The sequence below is a fragment of the Mustela nigripes genome, chromosome 3, assembly GCF_022355385.1.
Source record: "Mustela nigripes isolate SB6536 chromosome 3, MUSNIG.SB6536, whole genome shotgun sequence".
Taxonomy (NCBI): Eukaryota; Metazoa; Chordata; class Mammalia; order Carnivora; family Mustelidae; genus Mustela; species Mustela nigripes.
Window position 1 is genome coordinate 66,566,217 of NC_081559.1, and position 6,452 is coordinate 66,572,668.

Below are 6,452 nucleotides of genomic sequence, written 5' to 3' on the forward strand. Positions count from 1 at the left end.
ATAAAAGACAGGGGTGCCAGGGTCGCTCAGTCAGTTGAGCATCTTGATTTCAGCTCAGGGTCGTGAGATAGAGCCCTGCACAGGGCTCTGTACTAGGCAAGAAGCCTGCTTAAGATTCTCTCTCTCCTTCTGCCTACCTCCCCCCTAACCCTGCTCCCTTGCTCTCTCTCTAAACAAACAAACAAACAATAACAACAACAACAAAACCATGAAAGACATTGAGGTGGGGTACCTGAGTGGCTCAGTCGTTAAGTGTCTGCCTTCAGCTCAGGTCATAATCTCAGGACCCTGGGATCAAGCCCTGTGTTTGGCACTCTCCTCGATGGGGAGCCTGCTTCTCTCTCTCCCTCTGCCTGCTGCTCCCCCTGCTTGTGCTCTCTCTCCGTCAAATAAATAAAATCTTTTTAAAAAAAGAGAGAGAGAGGAAGACATTGAGGAACTTTAAGTGCATATTATTAAAGGAAGCCAGTCTGAAAAGAATATACACTGTATGATCCCAACTATATGACATACTGGGAAAGGCAAAACTGGAAACAGTAAGAAAAGATCAGTGGTTGCCCGGCTTAGGTGGGATGGGAGGATATAGAGGCAGAATAGAGAGGATTTTTAGGGCAGTGAAATCTGCTGTATGGTACTATAATGATAGATTCATGCCATTAATTTGTGCAAAGCCACAGAATGTACAATACCAAAAGTAAACACCAAGGTAAACTATGGACTTTAGGTCATAATGATGTGTCAGTGTAGACTCATCAGTTGTAACAAAAGTGCCACACTAGTGGGGGATATTGATAGTGGGGGAGGTTATGCACGTGTGCGGACAGGGAGAATGCAGGAATTCTCTGTACTTAGTGCTCAAGTTTGCTATGAAATTGAAATTGCTCTAAAAAATAAAGGGGGCAGAGGGAGGAGAAGTATTCTGATGACAGATGACTTAGGGTTGAATAATCTCAGAAAATAAAACTACAAGTTTTGTTTTTTTTAAAAAAGATTTTATTTATTTATTCGACAGGTAGAGATCACAAGTAGGCAGAGAGGCAGGCAGAGAGAGAGAGAGGAGGAGGCAGGCTCCCCGCTGAGCAGAGAGCCCGACGTGGGGCTCGATCCCAGGACCCTGGGATCATGACCGGAGCCGAAGGCAGAGACTTTAACTCACTGAGCCACCCAGCTGCCCCATAAAACTACAAGTTAACTAAATTGATAATTTAGAGTCTCTGACCTGGTCTGAAGCAGTCTATTTTCCTTTCTTTTCTTTTATTTATTTATTTGACAGAGATCACAAATAGGCAGAGAAGCAGGCAGAGGGCAGGTGGGGAAGCAGGCTCCCTGAGTAGAGAGCCCTATGCGGGGCTCGATCCCAGAACCCTGAGATCATGACCTGAACTGAAGGCAGAGGCTTAACCCCACTGAGCCACCCAGGTGCCCCTGAAGCAGTGTATTTTCTTTCTTTCTTAAATTTGTCTCTCAGAAAATTACCAGAAAGGTATAATCCCAGGAAATATGGAAATTAATATTGTTGCAACCTTAGGAAGGTGTAAGAACAAGTATAGAGATAATTTTTAAAAATGTATTGGGGGGCACCTGGCCGGTTCAGTTGGCAGAGCATGTGACTCTTGATCTCAGGATCATGAGTTTGAGACCTGTGTGGAGTACAGAGATTACTTAAATAGTTCAAACTTAAAAGTAAAAACATATATATATATATATATGTCTTTTAAAAAGTAAAAATAAAATGAAAATGAATTGAACTCATGATGTTGTTGCTTTAAAATTATAAGCTTGATTGTCACTGCTATTTAAAACACTTGAAATATTCTAAATAATTCTTTACATTATATTAAATTTGTAATTAAATTTTAAATCCCTGAAGAGAATCAATGTTTAAATGCTTTCAGAAAACCGATTCTCTAGTTTTGTTTATTAGCTATGTAAGCTTAGGGCATGAATGACATTATGGAAGTGGAGAGTGCTCCCGTCCAAGCTTCAAAGCCCATAAAACTTCGAGAAACCCCCAAATAAGTACAGATTAAAAGCCCTAAAAATGCAGATACTCCTGGAACAACATAGTCAACTTTGAGAAATTTATTTTAAGGTATCAATGAAAACATGATTTGAAGGTAAAGCTAGAAGGATGTCGATCATAGTGTCGTAAAGTGTAGCAAAAGTAGAAACAACTTAAATGTTCAAAAATGAGGCGTTTGATACTGATAAACATCCAAAAGTTTGCAGTTTATCTTATTAGGGAGGCTGTAAAAAATTAGCTCCTGCTCACAAAATGGTATAGCCCCTCTGCAGGGCAACTTGACAGTGTCTACCCAAGCAACAAAGGCATTTTGACTCAGCAATCCCACTCCTAGGAACTTATCTTAGGAATACACCTGTAATTGCAGGAAATGACATATGTATATGTTTTTCTTTGCCCTCTGCATGTAATAGAAAAAGATGAGAAATAACCTTCTTTAGAGGACACTGGTTAAATAAACTATGGTTCATTCACAGAATTTTGTTTTGTGGCTGGAGGAGAGAATGAGGATGCTCTTGCAATACTAATAATGGAAAGGCTCTAGAAATATATTAAGTTAAAGAAAAAAAGGAGCAGAGCAGTGTAAACAGTGTGTTCTCTTTTGTGTAAAAAAAAAGCAGGGGAAATAAGAATGTATATTTGCATTTGGTTTTATTTGCATAAGAAAACACGAGAAGGGGGAAAAAACTAATAAAAGGAGTTACTTATAAGGAAAGGGGGGTAGAATAGGAGTGAGACTTTATAGTGTTTACCTTTTCTATACTGTTTGGATTTTCAATTGCATGTATGTATTTCCTCTTCAAAAAAATAAATTAAAAGTAAAATTGCTAACTAAATTATGATGTGTTGTAGGACAACATACTAAGTGATGATTAAAATGATGGTATAATGTTTAAATACACAGAGAAGTATTCAAAATACATAATGGGTAAGAAAAGCAGGTTATAAGAAGGTAATATATGATCCTATAATTTGAGGAATTATATTCACTTCTTTAGGATCGCTTCCTAAAAGAATAACTGAGTAAAGTCTTCCTTTTAAAGTCTGTCTGTTGAAGTCCTTACCCCCAGTACCTCAGAATGTGACTGTATGTGGAGACAGTCTTCAAAGAGGTAACTAAGTTAAAATGAGGTCATGAGAGTGGGCCCTCACCCAGTATGACTGATGTCCTTATAAGAAGACAACATTTGGACACAGATATGTACAAAAGGAAGCCTATGTGAAGACAGAGAAGATGGCCATCTATAAAGCCAATGAGAGAGGCTTCGGAAGAAACCAACCCTACCTACATACACCTTGATCTTGGACTTCTGATAGAATTATAGGAACATAAATTTCTGTTGTTTTAAGATACCTGGTCTGTGGGACTTTGTGACAGCAGCCCTAGCAAACTAATACGCTATGATCCACATTCTCAAGATTTTCAGGAGTTTGTAGCCATCAGTGATGTACGACAATGTCTGTTTCATGCCTTCTACTAGCTAATTAGGTAAGTAAAAATACGATATCATGCCTTAATTTGCATTTCTTTTCATTTTCTTTGTGTTAAAAAGTTATATTACTGCTCTTCTGAATTTGAATGTCATTCCACTGCCATTATCTGTGAACCAATTGATTAGTCTTAGATGAATGAAGCTGCACTGGAGTGTGGACACCAAGATGCGTTTCACAGTGACCCCCACCATGGTCAGTACTGTTTCCTTTATGTGTAATAGTCTCAGCAGGGCTGCTCCACTCTCTCTCCTCTCTCTAGGTCCCAGGCCTCAGTATGACTGCTGTTTTTCCAGCGTTTACACCAGTTCTCCCAAAAACCACACCTAGGCAAGTATGCAGGACAGGCAAGATTTTCAAATTGCTGAAATAATTAGAAAATCCCCATAATGAGCCCATCTAATGGGCTGAGCAACACATCAACAAAGACAATTCCCCCATACAAGAACAAAGCAAAGCAAAGCTTATATTGGAACCATCTAGGGACTAAACTAGATCCCTTACACAGAAGAACTTGCTGGCTAATTAAGTTGGGGCAAGGTTAAGTCACCGACAGTGCCATGAAATGTAAAGAGGGAAGCTAGGAAGTGCTAACAGGAAATAGTTTTTCTGACTTACCAGCAGGAGAAAGGAAGCTGCATTTGAACCCAAATGCATCTCAGAGGCTGTTGAGTAACTCATCCAGCACGTATATACAGCTGGACCTACCAGGGAAAGCCAGTGCCAAAGGCACTTCTAAACACAAGTTTATCTCATAAGATCCTTGTGGGGACCTCCTTTGGGCACATGAAAACCTTACTTCTGGTTGATTTTTCTACTTCCTGTCCCATGTTACATTCTTAGAAACCAAAAAGTGCTCTGAAGACAGATGTTCAACAATTCAGAGAATTTAAATCTTACACAATGGCCAGTGCCTGCCACACAGTACATATTACCACAGAATGTTTCATGCAACAAAAATGTAAAGTATTGTCTTATTGCTCACCTGGCTCACTTTGTGTAACAGATTTTGGTTGTAGGAAGCCTTTTGGTTTTCACCACAAATTATTTCAAACTGTTTGTCATGGTAAATTCACTTCCTCTTTCTTTTTTTTTTTTTTTTTTTTTTTTTGGCAGTTAAACTCAATCAAGATGCCACAGTGTGGTTACCCCATATTTTAACATGTCAGAAATATAACATATAAAAATACTTCGTTGATGTACATACCAAAGTTTAATTTCACAGTACTGTTTTCTGATGAGGGAAACAAAGGCAAAAGAAAAATTAAATTTCCTTACTACTTACAGTCCATTGACAAGTCCTTGAAATGGGCAGAGTAACCTTCCTCTGGGAGCTCAGCTGCCTCAGTGCTGATACTTTGCTAAGGACAAAAGGCAATCTTAGCCTGACCCCCCAGGATCCTGTGAATCTATTTTAAACATAGAAATTCCTCTGGAAACTTCCTTTATCCCTAATCCCCAAGATATGTTAACATTCATCCTCCAAGCTTATGGCCCACCAATATACATCTGAAGGGTGTGATGATTAATTTTTTACTAAATGTAATAAATGACCTTTTCCTAATAGTACCTAGGCCCCTCAGGATCCTGGAAACCCTGTTTCCAAAATATGTTGGAGGCTTGTGCTGTCTCTAACCACCACCCAACTTGAAAGTTGATAACCACCACCCCTCAAAACCCCAATGCAGCTCTTTCTGCCTATGGGTCCTGTCCCTATGCTTTAATAAAACCATCTTTTTGTACCAAAGATGTCTCGAGAATTCTTTCTTGGCTGTTGGCTCTGAACCCCAACATTTCTATCATTTTCCACTGACCACTCTTAGTCTACTATTCTAGATCATGAAATATATCTGGTAATATAGGAATTAAATGGATCTTCCTTTCCCATTTCCCTTCAGTTTACAGCCTGTCCAACCAGCCTTGCCAGTTTGGAACTCCAGAAATTGATTAATATCTGTCTAAGTTCAGCCTGGCCAGAGGTTGTGTTTTATCATATGAAAACATTTCTGGTTCCCTACCTGAAAACTCCACTCCTCCTAATGCTGCCTTCTTGCCACTTATGCCCAACATCCCCAAATTTCCTGAGATCTCTTGGGCTGATATTATCTTTAAATCTTGTAATGAGTTACGACGTTTGAGTTTATCATATCTTCCTTGCCCAGGTAAGTTAATATGTTCCCTCAAGTGAATAAGAGAGATCCTGTTAGACTTCCCTTATCAACATCAGTGTGGTCTAAGGGAGAGGGATTCAGAACCAGGAAATAGAAGATTTCAATTCCAGCACCAGCTCTTTTTATAACTGGTTACGTGACCTTGGAAAAGCAATTTAAGTCCTCTGTTCTTCTAGCATATAGTTTCCCAACTGTAACAAATTTTATAAATCCATTCTGTCCTCATCACTTTTATCATCAAAGAACATTTATCAAATTTCTTCTTGGTGATGGCCCCTTGCAGGGTGAGGCAGGTAGTCAAGGGCCCTGTTAATCAAGGGCCTAAGGCGGAGCATTCCAGCTTCATATGAGGCTTTGTTCAGATGAGCCTCCTTTGAGCATTTGTTCACAAAGTTTTACTGCTTTGGAGGGATAAGAGAAAAACACACATTTTTTTTTTAATGGTCAAATTTACTTAATATTTTAAAAAATCTGTCCTTTATCTTAAGATTATACCTAATATTTTATTTTGGTATAAAATCAACTTCTTTTATAAAATTGTGGTCATAGTAGGTGCTATTTTCTTTTCTTTTCTTTCTTTCTTTTTTAAGTAGGCTCTATGACGAGCGTGGAGCCCCAGGCAGAGCTTCAACTCATGAACCTGAGATCAAGACCTGATCTGAGATCAAGAGTCGGATGCTTAAAAAAAAAAAAAAAAAAGAGTCGAATGCTTAACCAATGAAGCTACCCAGTTGTCCCAGAAGATGCTACTCTCTAAAATTGTATTC